This window comes from Aphelocoma coerulescens, chromosome 3 (genome assembly GCF_041296385.1).
Source record: "Aphelocoma coerulescens isolate FSJ_1873_10779 chromosome 3, UR_Acoe_1.0, whole genome shotgun sequence".
In the NCBI taxonomy this organism is placed as follows: Eukaryota; Metazoa; Chordata; class Aves; order Passeriformes; family Corvidae; genus Aphelocoma; species Aphelocoma coerulescens.
The window spans coordinates 98,928,074-98,948,947 of record NC_091016.1 but is presented as its reverse complement, the minus strand read 5'-3'; positions in this window follow the sequence as shown (position 1 = coordinate 98,948,947).

Genomic DNA, 20,874 nt, shown 5'->3' with positions numbered 1-20,874 from the left:
ATTTCTCTCTTTCACTACAGTGAGTGATCCAGACATGATTTTCGCTCTCTACCATACCAAAGCACACTCTTCACCCACCCACGAGGAGTGAACTGCAGAATACTGATGGGAATGAGAACCAGTGTGGACTTTCCCCTGCAAAGAAAATGTATTGTGAAACTACAAACTTATTCTCAGCTTGATCATGCAAATAAGATTTGGTGTGGCTGTGTGATACAAACCACAGGTCTAGCCTGATTCACTTGTCTAAAGCTATTAAAGAGTGAAACAGAGACAGGGTTATCAGCTAAGGGACTGCAGTTGTATCTACAGAGAAGACACATAATTTCCCTGTAGTTCTTGCATTTCCAGTTCTGAGGACCTAGACTGAAATTCTGTGAAGGCCTTAGATTCTGGTTTTAACAACACAGTCAATCCAGTGTTAATTTTGCAAGGGCCAAACTGAAATATTGTGTCCATATATGCAAGGGTCAGCCAGGTATAACTTAATTGACAAAAAACCCCACAGATTAACATTTTACTGTCACATATTTCTGCTGTGAATGATCTGCTAAGTGAGTGGTACTGCTGCTGTAAGTGGTTCAGGTGGGATTCAGCTCACCTCTCCTAACAGTCTTCCTTCTCTTCTCTTTTTAATCAGTGGAGAGATAAGGCCATTCAAAGAAGTTCCCATTTAATCAAACTTTAAATGTAATTTACAGTGAGATTCGCACACAATGACCATTGCTCCAATGACAGCCTAGGGCAGAAACCTCAGGTGCAGACATCTACATTATAGGTATCTTTTCCATTACAGCCTACTCGCACTGGAAGTTTCATGATATGAATGGAAACATTCTCATTTACATTTCCCTTTAACAATCCCAGGATGATTTAGTTAAAGAATTCCAGTTTTGGTCCAGAATTGTAGATTGGTAACTTGATTGTCAGGCCAAATGAGCCTTTTTTTTTTTTTTTTTTTTTTTTTTTAAGTAGGGGATTTGAATTTGAAATAAAATCATTAGAAAAAGAAACCTTGCTATGTTTTTCAAATTTGAAAAGTGACGTTTGTGGAACCATTATGACTTTTCCCAATTTTCTTTTTTTCTAAGCATAGGACCAATTTGACAAATACTTTCTACTGCTCTGAAACATCATTTTCAGAAAAATAAGCCATCCTGTTGATAAAAACCAAAGTAGAACCCCAGAAACAAACAGGGTGTCCTCCCTCTGTCACCTCTTCATGAAAAATGTTTCTCTAATTATATCACAACACATGCAATGATAATGTAGTTATAGAAAAAAAGTTTCCCTTGGCTTTATGGTCCTTACATGACCAAATAATTTCAGTGTCTAGATGCAGTTACTAAGCAGGCAGTTACTTAATTAAAAGATTTGGAATTATTTGATTTCCAAATGTTAATGGATGATTAAAGGCCATTATTCTTTTTCTCTGGATTATTTATGTTCGTAGGTATCTGTTTATTGATTTCTTTCACATTTATCAGGTGTTTCTATTTCTTGCCTCCAGGCACACTCAGAATAAAGAATCTGAAAGTTTAATTTTTTATTACTTTCATTAAAGCAATCTAGTGATATCTATACGAGGTCTGGTATTTTGGACAGCTTTGATGTCACATTTAAATATATCTGGAAAGAAAATCAAGATCAAAGCACTGAGCTAATCAATTTTTATTACGTACAGGGAGATTTGAACAGGCAACAGATGTCACTAGCATTACTTTGCCAAACCACATCCAAATTAGCAACACACAAAAACTCTTCCCACCAGATTTTCACCGAAATACATCCATGGTGAAAACTCTACACAAATTATTCCTACCTGTAACCTCAGAGAAGCTTCTAAAAGTAGTGCCTGAAACTCCAGTAATTTAGAAAGTCTTTCATCTTAGCCAGTTTTGGGGGTTAGCTCAGCAGACACAGCTGCTGCTACATCAAGACAAAGTGCCATGTCTTGTGGCTGCCCATCTGTACTCCATGGCACAGGCTGCCTCCAGCCCCTGAAAGTAAAGACGGGAATCATTGCATTTTGCAGGCTCCTCTCTAAGCTTGCAGTAGGTGGTAAACTATGGCTGCTACTGTAGTTGTGGACTAAAAATTTAACTGCACAGTCTGAATATCAACTGATAAGGAAAAACTTGGGAATGAGTGGACACTTGAGATGTACGCTTTGGAGCAGCTACTGCTTTTCTAGTTTTCTCCCTGCGTAGCCATCTCAGCTGAGACTTGAAAATCTGCATGAGACAACAAATCACAGCCTTCAAAGCGCACAGAGCTCAGAAACTAGACCCACCAAAAGATCTTGTTGCACATTATGGGTCACTTCGCTTTACTTGTGTCACCTGTAAAATTTTAGCTTTCCTTCCTAAAAAAAATTATCAAAGTTGTCCTAGAAAATACTGGTTTGAGGTCCATAATTGCTATATTTTTAAGGCCATTAAGTGTACCATGATTTATTTGCTTGTTGGATGGGGTTTTTTTCACTTTTTTTCCTCTTTGAGTTTACAAAAAGAAGGGCAAATTGATAAATAAGACTGATGAAACTGTTATCTGGGAGTCTTATTTATGTGAAATTTATCACATCTGCACTTTCACTATGATAGTGCATGTCCATATTGGTCCATTCAAGTGAATGTCTAAAGCTGAAGCATGTGCCAATTTGTGTACATCATATCACAGAGCTACAGAACCAAGGTAGATCCTGGCATGAACACGAGGAGAGGTGCAGAGTTCTTTAGTGTGGTGCAAACTTCCATGTGTTTCTAAACTAAATAGCATGTTTCTGATCATTTTGATGTGACCAATAAAATTTTATGAAATGCCTTTGGAAAAGGATCAGAATTTTAGTGTGAGAGTTTCTTTCTAAAACTGTAAAATATCATCAAAATAGCAGTTTGTATTTATTTACATGCAACACTAAAAGTCAGTGTATCTTTGCTTGCAGTGACAGTTTCCACAGAAGATATCATATTTATATGGGACAGAAATGAAGACTCGGAGAGGAAGGAAGGTAAAGGACACAATCACGTTGTCACTACCTGTGTCTCCCTTCAAATGGGAGTCCCTTTATGGGATTATAATGTATAAAGCTGAGCACAGGAATAACAGCAGAAGGTCACAGAAGTTAATGCATTCAGTTCCCAGATGAAGAGTTTCCACAATAGCAGTGTTGGGAAAATATATCTGTAATTTCCCCACCTCTTCTTACAGGCTTGCTTCAGTGGACCCAATGTGAAAGCAGCAGCTATCTCAGATCATTTCAGCAACACGGGAAATCCCTTTCCATAGAATCACAGAATGGGTAAGGCTAGAAGGGACCACAGGGTCCCTTCATCTGTTCCAGCCTCCCTGCTCAAGCAGGGTCATCCTAGAGCACGTGGCACAGGATTGTGTCCAGATGATTCTTGAAGACATCCGGTGAGGCCGACTCCACAAGCTCTGGGAAATCTGTTACAGTGCTCGGTCACCTGCGCAGTAACAAAGTTCTCCCTCATATTAAAGTGAACTTCCTGCGCATCAATTTCTGCCCATTGCCTCTTGTCCTATTGCTTGGCACCACTGAGAAGAGCCTGGTCCATCTTCCTGATACCCTCCCTTTAGATACTCATACACATTGACAAGTCCCCTCTCAGTCATCTCTTCTCGAGGCTCAGCGGGCCCAGCTCCCTCAGCCTCTTCTCTCAAGAGAGATGCTCCTGTCCCTCAATCATCTTTATAGCCTCCTCTGGACCTGCCTCAGGATCTCCATGTCTCTCTCATCCTGAGGAGCCCAGAACTGGACACAACACCCGAGATGTGGGCTCACCAGGGCTGAGTAGAGGGGCAGGATCAGCTCCCTCGACCTACTAGCAATGCTCTTCCTAATGCACCCCAGGATACCACTGGAATTCTTTGTCCCCAGGGCACACTGCTGCTTCATGGGCAACTTGCTGTCAAAGAGGACCCCCAGCTCCTTCCCTGCAGAGCTGCTTTCCATCAGTTTGGTCCCCAGCCCCCACCCCCTTTTGAAGGCTCCTGGTCCCTGTTTGAAAGCACTGCAATCACACAATCTAAAGTGCCAATCTGATATAATCCCTGCTCACTCTACACTGTTTGTAGGGGATGATGACAAGTTAATTTTTTATCAGAAGACCTCATGCCAGACCAGGGGTTGCTGCTTTATTCCAGATCAGTTATTGTTTATCCTCCCAGCAGGTATAAAAGCATAAAGCTGAAATAAATGCCATGACAGATGTTCTGGTTCACTCAGCAGATACATGATGAAGGGGATCAGACATGTCCTGCTGCAATCTGGCAATGCACAGGTCTGCTACTAATCATCATGGACTTGTGGTGTTGGAGGCATCAGGACGGCTGGGCCTGGTCCCACAGTGAAGGCTGGAGAAAGGTGATTCTGTGGAAGAAAATCATCCAGGTGTTGAAGCTGAAGGTCTCACATTTGAAATGTGTATGTATCTAAGCAGCACACAGACTTACAGTGAAATAGGAATTGCTGAATAATGCCACAAGTTTTGAAATAAAGGTGCTTTATTATGAGTTTAAAAGACCTGTCCCTTCCTAATGCAAGTACTCACTCATTGGATTATTCAGAAACTGATCTGGGCAGTGCAGAGAAACTCTCTGCTGTGCCAACACAGTGTTCAAACTGAGAAATATTTAAAAGTATTGACAGAGACTGCCCTCTGCTTTCCCTCCTGTGTGATCATCTCTCTCTTTATGAAAAAACCTTGCCAACATTTTTTTCCAAGTTAGAAAACAAATTCTAAAAACTACTACAAAGGCATTTGGAAAATCAGATTCTGAGACAGTCAGAATCCAGCTATACAGCTGAGTTGTAATGAAAAATGTGTGTTTCTGTATATTCAAAAATATTCTTCAAGGGAACCTCTAGGGTACATATACTCATCTCAAAACTGTGATGGAGTTGGACATGGTGGTACTCTTCTAATCAACCTTGTTGGTCTCCTCCCACTCTTTATCACCATTCATAAGAGTACATGTGTAGACAGAAAAAAATGGTTTAACCTTCTTGCTCTTTTGTGGAAAATGTCAAGGTCATCAGCATTTTCTAGTGAAGATCATGAACACATTGTGATAATATTGTTTTTGGACACCATCAAAATTTATGAAAGCTTAGTTATATCTGACTGCTTCATCCTACTACTTTATCAAGTATTTAGAATTTGTCATTAGTACAACTACCTTACTGGTGCCTCCAGCAGGGCAATGGAAATTTACTAGTTTGTGTGCTTTAATTATCTTTTCAGGGTCTAATTTTTAGTATTTTTGTTATGCCAGTGAATCAAAATTATTTTTAAGATTTATCGTGTTTTTTATTTTCTTCTCAAAACCATCTGCCAGCAATGATTATGTAATGAATTTTTGAAATTGTCAGAGTTGAATATCAATGTCAAATATCCAATTTTGTAGCTTCCAAAATGATTTCCTCTGATGCTTTCTACCACATAAGTATTATCTGAAAATTTATTTACATGGATAAATAAAGCCACTTTGCTAAAATATGCTGTTTTACTAATAGTTAACATTTTCTGTTATTTGATATTTTATAAAATGTTTCACCATTTTTACCCTCTCAGATACATTTTTAAGTTATATGTCCCAAAATTATGTATGTTTTATTATAGAATATATACAGTACTCAGCATTTTAAATAACAAGCAGTTCAAGTAACATATCAAATTACTTTTGAGTTCACTGAAAAGAATAGTTGAATATTTGCCTATTTGTATACATGAAGAAATAAGTTACCATTTCTTTTTAACAGCATGATAGATAGAAATCTTTTCCGTCTTGAAATGCTAACTAGCAAAGAGATTACTTGACACTTTTTTCCCATTTCTTTTTGTTCTTTTTGTGGAAGATTTTGTGCACAACTTTTTTTAATCTTGACAGACTTTTGAAATATTTTAAAATGCAATTCTGTTCCTAAGCTTCTAAACAAATAAAAAAATACAAAAAATTAAAAAAAAACAAAATTCTCAAGGCTCATACCCACTGTGATTGTGTGTGCCATTGATTTTTTACTGATTATAGACTGCAGTGAAATTTGAAAAATAAGAGTTATTCAGTTATTGATATGATGGTGTATTAATGCTTAGATGAACTTGTCAGGAAAAATTAAGGTTTGGCCATAAAATTAACTGCCAACTCCTGCTTCTTCAGGCTGCTGTGCGCAGCTGCAACCTCTGCTCACATGAAAATGTCTCCAGGTCTGTTTCTTCTATTCTTTAATATCAAATATAGGGTCATGTCTCATTTTATGTTTATGTTTCACCTCAGTAGCTTAACATTTTGCCAAATATCAACTTACCCAAGAAAAACTCATAGCACATACGTTCTCCTCATCAGAACACCAGATGTAACATCTGATCATACACTATTGATGCTCAGTGTTTTCAAAAAGGAGACTGATTATGGCAACAGTCCAAAAGGAAATGCCTAAAGTTGCATGCCTGGCTCTTTCTTTTCAGTTGATCTTCCCTACACCTAAATATGGAGAGGCAGGGATTTGATGGATGGACTATTCAGTGGATAAGGAATTGGCTGGATAGATACAGCCAGGGCACTGTGGCCAATGAATCTGTGTCTAGGTGGAGGCATGGCTTGTGGACAAAAAGCTGGATGTGAACCAACAGTGTGCGCTTGCAGCCCAGAAAGTCAGCTGCATCCTGGGCTGCATCAAAAGGAGCTTGGCCTGCAGGGCAAGGGAGAAGATTCTTTCCCCTTCTCTGCCCTTGTAAGACCCCACCTGGAGTGCTGTGTCCAGCTCTGGAGTCCTCAATACAAGAAAGACATGTTTAAGTGGGTCCAGAGGAGGCAAAAAATATGACCAGAGAGCTGGAGCACATCAGCTACAAAGACAGGCTAAAGGAGCTGGGGTTGTTAAGCCTGGAGAAGAGAAGGCTTCAGAGACCTTACAGCAGCCTTCCAGTACCTTAAGGGGGCTTATAAAAGGGAGGAGGAGGGAATTTTTGTGCAGGCAGATAGTGACAGGACAGGGGGCAATGGTTCTAAACTCAAAGGGGCAGGTTTAGATTAGATGTTGGGAAGAAATTCTTTACTCTTTTGGTGCTGAGACACCTGAACAGGTCAGAGAAGTTGTGGATGCCCCATTCCTTGAAGTGTTTGAGACCAGGTTGGATGGGGCCCTGAGGATCCTGGTCTACTGAATGGCATCTCTGCCCATGGCAAGGTTGGAGCTAGATTACCTTTAAGGTCCCATCTAACACAAACCTTTTTCTGATTCTACGATTCTAAAAAAATACCACAATATCTGAATGATAATTTTCAAATAATTTCAAAATTCTTTCAGGCTGATATAAAAGAAGATGGATTTGATAACAAGAATGTTGTTGCAAGCAGGCTATCATCTGTGCAATACATATGAGTTGCTTCCCCAAATATTTTGAAAGGTCTTTCCCAAAAGGACTTCTCCAACATTTTTGGGTAACTGCAATGTTCTGCTTCTTGTCTCTTCCAGAAAATAGAAATAGAAAAAGCATAGGATGACCTATTTTGTTCCAAACATCTACTATTTTTTTACCACAGACAAATATTGCTTAAAGAAATACAGAAAGCATGAGGCACATGCATGACACACAAAATCATGCAGGCACTTTGCAGCCATATGTTCAGCTTCTTAACCTGAAGGGCAATTACATCACACAATGAAAGATTAATTTTCTGCCTACATAATAGAATCACAGAATATGCTGAGTTGGAAAGGACCCACAAGGGTCATTGTGTCCAACTCCTGGCCCTGCAGAGCACCATCCCAAAGAGATGCACCATGTGTCCAAGAGCATTGTCCAAATGCTTCTCGAACTCTGTTAGGCTTGCTGCTGTGACCACTGCCCCAGAGAGCCTGTTGCAGTGCCCAACCACCATCTGTGTGAAGAATGTTTTTCTAAAATCCAGCCTAAAGCTCCCCTGACACAATTTCAGGCCATTCCCTCATGTTCTGTCGCTGGTCATTACAGAGAAGAGATCAGTGCCTGCCCCTCCTCTGCCCCTCACGAGGAAGCTGTAACTGCAATGAGGTCTCCCCTCTGTCCCCTCTTCTCCAGGCTGAACAGACCAAGTGACTTCAGGTACTCCTCATATGGCTTCCACTCCAGACCTTTCACCATCTTTGTTGCCCTCCTTTGGACACTCTCTAATAGTTTAGTATCTTTCTTATATTGTGGTGACCAAAACTGCATTCAAGGTGAGGCCAAGCTAGTTGAAACCATCCAGTATAACAAAAGAGCTGGGAACACATGATCCGAGGAGAAGAAAGAGAAGGTCATGTCATTGACAGCAGGCTGTAGACATGATTATCTCACAGAATTTTTATGTACAAATTAACCAAGGTAAGTCTGCAAGGACGCAGACCTCCTGCCTTTGATTATATAGTGTGTGCTTCATCAAAATGGCTAAAATTGAATTCCTGAGCTGTATGGAAACCAAGGAGTTGAGTGTATTCCTCTCAGTAAAGGGAGATTTGTATTCTAAACCTTTTATAGTGTCAGTCACTTTTATTCAGTGAAGGGCAGAAAACAATTTCTAACAGCACAGAAAGTTTTTGAAATAGTTACTCGAGTGCTTCCTGGATCAAAGATGCATGATGAATTATCAGATAACTCTCCCCAACCATTTTTTCACAGAATTTGGCTCAAGAAAATTGTTTGATAGGAGCTTGATGACACTTTGATCAAGAATCTGTTGTTAAATTGATTGTTAAATCATTGACCAGATTTGAGCAGTGGAAGGTAAGAGCTTGCACACTAATCAACTTGAAATACAAAGAAATTATTTTTTTAGAAAGATGAAAACCCATATGCTAATGCAGAAATGATTAAAATATGATTTATCTCTGTAAAATTATATAGTAGATGTAGCTCTATGGAATCTCAGGATTTTTATGTCAATGGGATCCATAGCACATTAGAAAATCCACAAGTAAAATGCTGTTTTTTTTCTTCTGTTATGGCTTCTAATCCATCCTGTCATAATCAAAATGGATTGTTTCTATCTTCTCTATGATCCTTAGCAATATACTAAGAGTAGGCCAAATTCTGCTCTCGGAGACATAACTACAACTTTAAACCTCAATCAAGCTGTAACCAACATCTCAGCTCATAAAGTGATACTCAACTGTGAAAGGTGACATAGAGCTACACTGACACAACAAGAAGACAAGGAGTAAATTAATGCCATTCTTCCAAAGTGTTTATGAATGCATCACTTCTTTTTATAGAACAGTTTATTCACATCCAGTTTTTGGATAGTTGGAGTAAGGAGGAGTGATTCAAGCCCCCTCTCCGATGCAACCTGGACTACTGCATGTAAGGGAGAGTTGAGGATTTCCTGCTTTAATGACTAGTGCTTGAGCTGCTGCTCAACAAGGCCAAGTAGTCAAGAGAATGGGTTCACTTCTGCTTTGCAATCTCCAAAGCCAAGAAGATGATGATAGATGATGATATATTTCGCAAATACTTGGATCTGCACAAAAGAAGAAACTCAGGCATGTTTGCTATCCAAACCTAAGTGATATAAGAAGAAAGATAGTGGTATCAATAAGTGAATGGCTATGATGTTAATCAGATAGAGGAAAATGATTGATGGATTAAGAATGTGACAGCTTTACAAAATCACATTTCAGTGTGTAGGATTTTATGTTATGACGAATGAGTTAAAAATGGTCCTGAAAATATTCAGTGCTAAGGCAAACTGAGGAATCCCAACCTATTTTTCAAAGAGGTTCTTCCTTGTGCACGATTGTTCATCTTCTCTCCTTGTGCTTGATTTTGCAAGGATGAATGAACAACTCCACAAATTTGGAAACAACTAAAAAAAAAAATCTACTTTACAGAACTGTAAGTATTTGCAACTGGTTTATATTTCTAGTTGGATTTTTTCATGTTTTTTTCTTTTTCTTTGCTATTTTTTTTGTTGTTATTTACACAGCTCTTTCCCATACACACATCCAGATCTAGATATTTGTCTGTGCTTAAAGATAAATAATGATAGGATTATCTGACTCCAGGCAAAATGCAAATTGTTTACAAATCTGGTTACTGAATGACAGTGAATGGAATTGGATTTATATTTTTTTTAAAAATCAGAGGAGAGAAGGCAATTTCTCAAAGCACTGATACTGATTCTCTGAACCATGTGCTGATTCTAACCTGCATACAGAGCTGTTGAAGTGACCTGCTAATGTAGAACAAGGACAGTGTATGGCTTTGAATAAACTGCTGACAATAAACAGTGGTTGTGCAATGCCACTTCTTGGGCACCTAAGCAGATTAAAACATCTTGTTTTGACAGTTACATTGTGGTCATTTTTGTATTTCTTTACCAGCCGGCTCATTTTTGTACCATGATTGACTACAGATTTTCTAGTTAGGTTGGTAGATTTAACCAGGAGTTTTAAAATAAAGATTTGCAACCATCTAACATTTCAGAGGCAGAGGAAACTTGATCACTTACACAATTTAATAGATAGCCTCATCTCACTGTGTAGTTCTCCCTTTCTCTGTGGTTACTTTGAACACCATTATTCGGTGGGCTGTTAAATGGATCTCAGCTACCCTGTGGATCACTGAATTGCTGTTTGAACAGAGGAGACATTCTGTCTTTGAAAGAAAGCTCAAATTATCACTCAGATATGAAAACATGTCAGCACATTGATATTTTAGGTTTAATGATTCCAGTTCCATAGGATATGGATTACATAAGAGCCCCATAGATTACCATATAACCATTAACAGAATTCTGTCAGTGTTCTGCACCTGATAACAACATCCCCAAATGAAACCTCAAGAGTTTTTGACAAATTAAGGTCAAGTCTTGAATTACCAGGCTCATTTTTGGTTGCAACCACTCCAATTCTTTGCAAAACTGTTTTACCTGCACTTACTGCCTCAAAGCAAATACAACACTAATTCTGTGTTATCAAAAATGAAGGACTGAATTATTGATTAGACAATTTAAAATAGTGTGTTGATTTATACAAACACTTTTTGGAGACAAAAGAGCAGTTGGATCTGTAGGTGATGTAAATGAAGAGTTGATACAAAGCTCACCAGTGTGCCCAGTTTACAAAAGATGAGTTGTAACAAGTGGCCACAGTTCTCAGAGCCCTAGCTGTCAGGGGAGATCCCTCCAAGTTACAAACACCAGCAGAGCTTTTGCTGTTCAACTGAAGCTGTCTCTTCCATTTTTATTAAGGATGCCCTTTAAGGATTTTTTTTTGGGCTTCCTTAATGAAAGTGGGGCTCAAAGAGCAAGTGAATATCACAGGGTGACGATAGCACTGCTGCTTTCAGAAACATACTATTTTTTTTATTTTCTTTGACCATAGGAGGCAGAAAAAATGTTCAATGATACTTCTGCTCCAACATGCTACATTTCAAAGTATAAGCTGAGAGAAAAGGTTCAAACCATAACTCCTTCCCATCTTGCTACATGCCTCATTGCTTACTCTGGGAAACAGTGTGTGTGGGGGGTGTGTGTATTCACTTTTGAGTACATGTGAATTGAAGACGAATTCTTCCTTTTTGATCTTCCTTCAAAAAACCATGGATTTTTTTTCTTTCTTCTTCTTTTTTTTTTTTTTTTTTTTTTTTTTTTTTTTTTTTTAATTTCTGCATTTGGTAATCTGAACTTCTGTTCTCAGGTACTAGCTTCCAAATCACAAAGTACATTCAGTCAGCATATTCCCCTCTCAGCAAAGTTTCCCTGTGCTTACTACAGCTTTCCTAAATTCCTGCAGTCATTCAAGCCTGAATACCTTGCCTTCTGGTCATGGCACTTTCAGTACTGTTCCAGCTCTAAAAATAATACATAAGAAATTTTTCATTGCTAATTTGTTTTCTGTAATGGTTCTTAAGTCACTGTTTTGTGTGTGGTGTGTAATGTGTTTTGCTGATGTATCAATGATGCAGAAGTTGGAGTTTTGTTTTAGAGTGCTGTTTCTGGGTTGTCTCCTAAATCTGCCTTTCCTCTGGAGACCCCAGTTCCCTCAGCTATGAATGAAGCAGGAATTCACCAACCCTGCAAAGTAATCACAAATTAATTCTTGCCTTTGCCGTGTAGTTGGTCTACTTGCTGCAAAATTTAGATGTCTGTCTATTGTCACGTGGATCGTAAAGATTCTGCATAGCTACAAAAAGGAAGAGCAAAGGTCCAGTTTTCAAGTACTTTCAAATAAGTGACAACAAACATGTTTTCAAGCATGAAAAATCATTAAGAAGCTAAATGTAGTGTAAAAGAGACAGTTAAAAGATTAAGCAATTAAATTTAAATGTCTTAAGGAAGTGTTTATAAACATTACCAGTTTTCCACTGCCAGATCAATAGTGGGGAAAATTATTCAAAATGTATATCTGAACCTGCAGCTCCCAGTATGTATTTCCCTTTTATATCTTATTGCTTTCAGCATAAAACACAAACAACAACAGTAAAGGCTGAAATCCCTCTATTTTGGATCCATACATGGATCAATGATACAGTAGTATTCTATGGTGGGCAGCAGACACTAAACTTTGTAGGTTCTGAGTAGATTATTTACATGTGTACTGTGTATTGTGCTCTTTAGTGGTTCTGTAAAATTACAGGCAACTATTTTTTCCAGGTATTTTAAGGATACATAGAATCATGTTTCAAATGCATCTAAGCTGATAACATTAACATGTAAACAGCATTAGACTTGATTCACAAAATGTTCTTGAGAAGAAATGCAAGATAGTGTCTTTAAATGATAAAAAAACCTGAAACATTTTAATTTACTGGTAAATCTCCCAAGTTTTACATTTCTATGAAATTGGTCTAAAATATTAAAAGCTTAAAGAGAAATGCCAGGTAGAGGGACTTGTTAGTGGAGAGTGAGCACTGGAGTGCTCCCTCTCAGATTAAGATAACACTCAGCAGGGAATCTGTTTTGAATTGCTTAGGCTGAAGGAATAAATGCCAAGGGAAAGATAAAATGGATTCTTGCTAAACAAAGGTACAGCAAGTGTAGGACTTTAAGACCAGTATAATAAGCACAAGAACTAACTGAGGATCACAAAGGGAAAGATTTAAAGAAATGTGGGATGTAAAGAGAATAAGAAATTACTATCACATTAAAACATCCAAGCCAGTCCACAGGTTGAGTGTGGACTTTCAACAAAAATGAAAAGCATTTATGAAAAAGCACAAGGAAAGAACTTCAATACAAGATTTAAATCATTGAGAATAAAATCATAAGCAGTGGCTAGAGCTGATTAAAGAACCAAAAGAAAGAAAGAGTCAAGAGAAGTTATAAATGAGTGATTAATACTGAAAGAGTGTATAGAAAACAAAGGTTCATGAACAAGAAATACAAATAGGAAAGAGTCCAAAAATACACACTGTAAATAGTTTTCAATGGAATATAATATTTAATAGCAGGACAGAAATTTGTCACTGTGCCTATATTTTGAAGTTTACAACCTGAAGTTATCCTTCATTTCTGTATGATGAAAATGATATGCTGATATATTTAGGAACCCAGATACCTGTGTTTTATAGGTGTCTGTTTCCTTTGACTGTTCTCCACCAAACAGTTATCTTTGTATTATCAGTAGATTTTCCATAATATTCCTGTTGGCTCTATGTATGTACTGCCAATACAATTGAGACTACCAAAACAGATGTTTCATTGGCTTAGTTTCCCACTTGAAAAAAGACATCCACTGTATACCAATTTTCTTTCTTCTTTGATCTGTCTTATGTGAAAGACTGTTAAAACTACTGTTGTTCTGATTTTTACCTTCTCTGATTTTTCACTGTGTACCCATCTTTAGGATAATTCACATCCAAACCATACTAAGGTTACCCTTGCTGTCATAGAAACACCACCGAATTTTATTTTCCTTTCATTTCTGGGCAACAGAATGGGGGAAACATTTCATTAGCATTTCTGTGAGGTTGTTCTCACCTACCATATAGTGGACAGGGGTACGAATCACTTTAAATGTTTAAGTGAATTTGGGGTATGTGCACCCTGGGAGGTATTTTATTAAAAAAAATTAAATTCTTCCACAATGCCTCCCCAAAATCACTAGCACTGTGGTGTGCTAATTGAATTTTGTGTACTATTTTGAGAAATTTCATGGATGCATAAATGCTTCATACAGCTCTACTCAAATATATACTGTAAGGGACAGAAAAAACTTTCTTACCAAGAATAAATACCCATATTCACCTTAAAACATTAGAAAAATGAAGGTTTTGTAATGTATGGTTATACTAACCTTCTTCCTTATACCATGAAAAATATAATCAGATGCAGGGGTGTGAGCTTTCCCTTTCACTTGAGTTGAGACTAATTAGATGCTAAGCCATACTGCCAGGCAGACAGATTAGGGATGTCTTCTTTTTCTCTTCCCACGGTTTTCTTAATTTTCCTCTGCTTTCCAAAAACTGAACACTGGTCCCAATTAGTAGCAATAAAATCAGTCTTTATGTTAAAAGATTTTTTATGTTATCAAGAGCACTTGGAAAGGAAACAAGAGCTTTCATCTCTTCCATTCTCCAAGGCATTTCATACTTTTCTCCTTATAAAGAGCCCATCTCTGCTTTCTGGTCTAGTCTGTATTATTACCAGTGATTCCCAGACTTATTTGCATCAAAAACTTCCTCTAAGAATGTTATAGGTCACAAATCTCTTTCCACCATTCCCTTGTATGTTTTCCTCTCTGCCTTCTCTTGAATAAGTTATTGAGAAAGCACTGTGCCTAAGTATTTTTGTTTTTAACAGGACCTTTACTACCACTGTTTTATTACAGTGCTTCTTTCTGGGTGCCTGGTCTCTACCAAATGCTGGTCTGTGCTACCAGAAAGTGACCATTCCTCCTTCTGCCATGATGGCTACAAAAATCCAGCTGCCCTCTAAGAGGAGTCTGGTCTGTGACAGACTCTCAAGGCTTTGGAAGGAGCTGTCTCTTGTCCGCTGGCAGTCACAAAACAGATTATTGAGAGGGTTAATATGCTTTTTCTCCTGCTTTGAAAATTAGTATAGCTCATCTTGTGACAAACTTCTGAGGTTCAGCAAAGCTCCTCTGAGGCCAATTTAAACTTTACTGAAGTCAATGGAATAATGGTGGCTAGCAGTAGAATAAACTCAAAATAGGTTTCTGAGAAGTAAAATGAATAAAAACAATCATGAATAATTTTCCAGAATGGATATGAGTGTCACACATAAAAACAAAAGAAAGGAAAATCCTGAAGTACAGGATTCAAGGCAAAATCAGAATCCTGAGCTGCAACAGAACTGAACAAGAAGCACAGTGATGAACGAGTAGAAGCATGAGTTAGTAGCAAAATAGGAAGATATATAAAGAATGAAGTTGAACATAAAGTCTTGTTTTCCTTTAGAAACTCTTTCTAGGAGAATAGATTCTAAAACCCAGCATATAGAATAATGAATAAAGGATTTAAATTTCCAGGGTCACACGTTTAAACATAATTTAAGAGTATACTTCAATGGAATTTAAATCAATGCTCATGTGGAAAATTACTAACCCTTCCCTTCTTTTCTGTTGTAAACTGAATTTATGAACAGTATCTGAGAAACATAAAACCAAATACTTAATTTCAGTTTAACACGTATTTTGTGCAATGGAAGCAAATGGATCTTTCTCTGTACTAATTACACAGAAAAATTGGAAGCTAATATCTCTTTCATTTACATGAAGACAGTATAGAAGTCATACAGTTTCCTAGTTTTTTCAAAGTTGGAGCAATATCATTACTTTCTCCTTCAACAGTGGCCACTGAAATAGCAGAAGAAGACCCTGAAGGTGAAGAAGATCTTGGGCTCTGTTTCACAGGAAGATTTAAGCAACAGCTCTGCCCTTAACTTCATTGTGAGCCTTAGCAAATGTAGTAACCGAGCAATTAAAAAGATGCTGCTTATTTTGTCCATTCACACCCTGAAGTCACTGACGATTCTGAGAATAGAACTGTGGGGCTCTGATCTTAGGCACCTCTCAGAGATCTCCAAGCCACATTAGGTTGGTCATCATCTGCATTCTGCTAGACTACAGTGATGGATCCTCTGTCCATTTTTAGCCTTGACACACAATATTTGATTTTATGGGGAATTTCTCAAGCTGGATCCTACTTTTCAAAAGACCAAAGTTCATGCGTACCTTTGAATACTGAGATATTCAACTGACCATAAAAATAATTTCAATGACCATAAGTATATATGTGAATGATTTTCTGAACAACACTGTGGTGCTCATGAACAAGATCAATCCTCAGAAAAAGAAAGAACTTAAACTGCTGGAATGTGTTCTTAAATGTACTGGTAAAATCTTCCTCAGAAAATAACAAGTGAAAATCTATCTATGCTAAAAACCAGTATCAAAAGTCTCATCAAAATCTCATTTACTTATTTCTGTAAATAACCCATAAGGATAGTCTTTGAAATTCAATATACTGCCTTTATATAATATTCTTATCCAATATATTTTATATACTCAATAAAACAAATATAAATACTTAATTGCTTTTCAAAATGCAAATATATATAATGAAACTAGAATGAGAAGGGAAATAAAAGTTTGAAAATACTGAAAATTGTGTCCATGTATACACAGTGAAAAATAAAAGTAAGCAAAGAAACTTTGGGCTACCTATGATCTTTTGAAAGATATGCATAACAAAGGTATTCTACACATCTGATTTTGCACTTGACTGTATTTGTGTGAAACCTGTAAAGAGTTGGAGGACAGAGCCACCTGTGAGATATAGACCTGAGAGTGCAGTGAAGCTTGGGTAGCTTTTGTTCCCCTTATAGAAATCCTTTTCTTTACCCCTTGATAAAGCTGGCCAGTTCTGCTGACTATTGTGTGAGGCACTGATCACCACCTGCACATCGTTTCATGATCCTTTGGTATTCATGTTTCTCCAGAAAGAGCTAAAAAGATCATCCTCTGGGAAGCCTGCAGTGCAAGAGCTGCAATTTGCTGGAGACTTACAAAGGCTATTTCCAGTACCTAGTGTGTGTTCTGATGCCATGAAGATATTTTGCCTTTTCTTTTATACCTGTTATACCTTTTTTACAACTTCTGTATTCCTAGTGCTTTTTGCCTACATTCTTGGACTTGTTTGTCAAGCTAAGAGACTAAACATTTTAGAAGCTTCGTAGCCAGAGATCAGTGGGCCCCAGACCCCAAGGTCCTCTCAAGAACACATTCTGTAAACCAAGATAGAACCATCCAGGGGAAGGTTCCTTGGGGAGGGGGGCTCACTTGAGCCTCTCATTGGGGAATCTTTGATAGATATGCTAATTAATAAAACCTATAATGTTATACCAGACCTTTTAGGAAAGGCATTTTGGCGAGGTGCATTTTGATGCATATGACCTGGATGTAGTGCACCAAAGGATCCTTAAAATAAATACCAAGATAAAATCCCTTTTCCCTTTCTAACCATGTATGACTCTTGATTTTAAGATAAAGAAAAGGCATCAGTTCCAATGGGGACAGGTAGAACTTCTCCCTGGTTTAGGGGAAGAAGGGGCCTCTCATACTGCAATACAGGAATGAGGATAGGTGCCTGTGTAATGCATTCCTATAGTGATCTTAAATAAATGCCATAACAAAATAGACCTGATTTGCGGATTTTTTTCACATTTCTATTTTTGCCACTGTGGTTTGACTTGAATTAAAAGGTTTCTGCAGAGGAATTTACAGAGTGGTGTAAGTGGGTGGTATCCTGAGCAGTAAGTCAATTACTGCTCACAATTCCAAAGAACACAAGGTACCAACTGCTCCTTGATTGACTCACATATGCTTCCAAATGAAGTCAGTAGCAACTTTATCTCTTCAGGGGGAATAAACCAGGCAAAAAATGACAGAATTTGAGAAATACAAATGTATGTATTTATTTAGTGAATGTATTTCTTTGTTTTCAAAAATCAAACACAAGATAATTTCACTTTTTATGAGCAAAGGTAAAAGAGAAAACGGGCTTTATACCCACTCTGCATGCACTTTCATAGGACCTTACATCTGTAGAATTGTGTATAATCCTTCTGTGTAATGAAAGTGAAAGGCATTGCTTTGACTCTGCAGTGTTGTATTTTCAAAGGCCTGTTCTGGAAGGTTTGCTTTACTTCAGCCAATTCGGTCACACTGTGCACAGAGCATGAGACAGTCAGCTGAGGAATGATAATAATTCTTTTCCCCCACAGGAGCCCAGAATATGCAGCCCCGTGCCAGTAAGTAGCAGCTCCCAGAAAGACAGCATCCAAAGGAGGACAGCTGAACCCAGATTCCTTTGCATTTAAAGCACTCAGAACTGATGCGTGGTGTGAGATGGCAATATTTTCAACCCCAGCTTTCCTTGTCATGCAAAGACATTTTTGTGTTTCTAGTTTTTGTCTCTTTTGCTCTGCATTTAATTACCTGCTAAATATGCATTTTTTTCTGATGGAATTTCCTCTGGTTTTAAATGACTGAAAAGCACATAGCTGTAAGAGACCTGGAATAACACATCAGCACAATATTCCATGGGCAGATGGTATGCTAGCCTGACCTTGTTTATCACTGGACCACATCCTGTGACAAGGTTTTTTTGTAATGACTGCAGCAGTCCCAGGCTTTCCACGTATGACATTCCTCCCTTCTTATTCTGTTTACACAACTGTCAGGTCAGAGGGACATTTTTAACTGTTGTTTTAGCATTGTACTACCTAATTCTGCTGGAGACTTTCAAATTTTTAAAATATAGATTTCAATCATTGAATCAAGAGATATTTTTGGAAAAAAACCACCACATTCTAATGAATGATACCACAATATTGATATAGACCTTGAAAACAGCAGAACTTTTAATAAAAGGAAGATTTTTTTTCATTATTATTCTTTTCAGGTTAATAAAGAACTTGTTTCAACTACCTGGCTGTTTGGTTTTTATTTGAAATATATTTAGATTTTATTGTCCCAGAAGTTTCAAGCCAACTGGATCTCCAGCATGTATAAACACATCTTTCTTATACATTAAAAATAGAAAAAGTATCTTTTATATCACATGCTTATGTTCTTTTTTCCACTGAAAAAAATAAGAAGAGGTATTATTTACTACATGTAACATTTCTTTTCTTGTTCAAACATCTTAAACTATGCATACATTTCAAATTCAAATGACATATATCTTAATGTTTCTTCCTCTTATATTTTTATTAGCTTTTTTGAGTTTCAGCCTCCTCCAAAATTCTACTAAAGAAGTAGGAGTTCCAACAGAAAGTAATTTCATTTCATAAAATAATAATAATGCTTAGGGAAAAGAACATTTATCCTTCCTTCTACAAAAACTTCCTCTTCAGTTTGGCTAGTTCAGATGCTGCCCTTTAAAAAGAGAGAAGGATGAAGCTCAAAAGCTGGCAGATCTTTGCACATGGTAACGTCAGCAGAAATTTCAGCAGACTATACTCTTTATTTTGGCAGTGCTTTGTGTGCAGACATGGCCTCAGGTGAAGTCAACACATCTGCACTTTAAAAACAGTGTAATTTTTCATCCAATCACTAGTCTGTGTAAGTGATGGATTTTAAGCTTTGTGTCAATCCATAGTACTTTCTTTTGGCTTCAGAGTACAGATCCAACTCCCTAGGAACTGTGATACATGAAGATTCCCTCATCAACTTTCAGGCTGGAAATAATATGTAGAATATATTTGTTTGATAATAAAGTATGAGTCACAAAAGGTAACTCAAAAGATGACCTTAACAGACACTATTTTGGACAAATTTTGTCAGAAATGTTTCCTATCTAATATTCGTATCAAATGCACATACTGAAGAAATATATATGCAGAGGAGAGACATCTGAATTAATAAAGTGGGGTGACAGGATGTTCAAATGCTTTTTCTATAAAATATCAGATTTTTGGGCTCCATTCTGTAGAATCTCATCTTCAGCAGACACTCAGACTTCCCGCAGTCCAGAAAACGCTGCAGTTCCAAGTCCCTTCTTCAATTGCATGGCCCTGGTCACACTGTGATTATCTTTATTCTCGCCTCATAAGAAGGCACAGCAGAAAGCTGCACAAACAGAACTCCTTGCTTTCATCTGTAGAACTGAAGTATGACATGTTATTATCTGTTTATGCCATGCTACTTCTATTTTGGTTGCTTAGTTCCTCCTATGCTAGCATCCTGCTTTCATTTTTACTTATTTTGCTAATCTTTAGCTGCTCAGGCTGAAATTTCCTGTGCTGGAGACGTGTTTCAAAATGGAAAGTTTTAAGAAAAGAGATTTAACAGTTTTTATACCGAGATTAGTAAAATTATTCAGCAATATTTTTACTTAAGACCCTATAATTCTTTCAGATTTTTCAGCAGAAACTTTGATTTGATGGAAACTGCTATCTTGATATCTAATTCTTTAAGTGACAATCACCCTTTTATGTCAAAATTGTTTTCTCTGTAAAGAACGACATTCTTCACATAACTTATCTAGACTCAGTTGAGAACAGTTGTTAAATTATCCAGTGTTTACATCCCTACTGAAGGTAGTTTGTGTCAAAAGGCATCTGTCTGCATCTGGACTGTAGATGTGTTATCCTACAGACAAGATGTACAGAATTTTACTGGACATACTGCTTGTAGGCATTATCTTGTGGTTTACATGTTTTTAATACAATGTTTAATTGTGATCCATAGGGTGTTTTTTAAGGAGAAGTGAGGCCTGGGAAGTATCTCAAGTCCATTATGTATGGCACTTGGAATATTGCTGGGATTGTGCAGTGAACAAAGCTGCTCAGTGGGAAAACACTGCCTCAGTAGCAGAAGTTGACTATGCAAGATGCAAGGTTTTGCAAGAAAATAAAGCAAAC